Here is a 687-nt window from a genome sequence, read left to right as displayed (position 1 = left end):
AATGGTTGTGCATACAGACTCCAATCCTTGCATTTTTGGAAAAATTCAAGGACAAAAATTTGAGACACTTTTGTTGGAGTCTTATGTTACAGGCTTTTAATTTACAAATTGTACATGCTGTGGGACGGACATATGTTAATGAAGATGCGTGATCACAGGTTTAAAAGAAAATGTGTCGATAAGACAGAACCAGTACAATCCAGTGTTTGTATATACATATGTAAAATTACTGGGAAGGTATAACTTTAGACTACTGAACTTTGTATCCCATGGCAATAGTGTTAAGATCTAAAAAAGAAATGGAGCCATCTTTTCATGACAATGATTCATTTTTTCCTTAAGGAAAGAGGTGTTGTGAAGTTGCAAACCATTTATGAACTGGAAAGTAGGCAATAAGAATTTGTCGGTAAAAATGACAGGAGGGAAAAGCAGTGCCGTGATCCCTTTAAAGGATTTGTGCTTTGTCTATGCATAAAGATTTTTAAAATGTAGGTCTGAGTAACCAGAGGGTGTAATTACAAAAAGTACTTGAAATGGACACTTTTGAAAAAGGCCTTACAGGTGGAAAGCTAAATCACCTAGAATCACTGTCATTGAGAATACACACACGCCCCCCGCCATCGCCCAGAATCACTGTCAATGAGAATACACACACCCCCTCCCCCAGAATCACTGTCATTGAGAATA

The sequence above is a fragment of the Rhincodon typus genome, chromosome 2 (genome assembly GCF_021869965.1).
Source record: "Rhincodon typus isolate 14 chromosome 2, sRhiTyp1.1, whole genome shotgun sequence".
In the NCBI taxonomy this organism is placed as follows: domain Eukaryota; kingdom Metazoa; phylum Chordata; class Chondrichthyes; order Orectolobiformes; family Rhincodontidae; genus Rhincodon; species Rhincodon typus.
The sequence above is the reverse complement of the archived record's forward strand: the minus strand, read 5'-3'. Positions refer to the sequence as shown.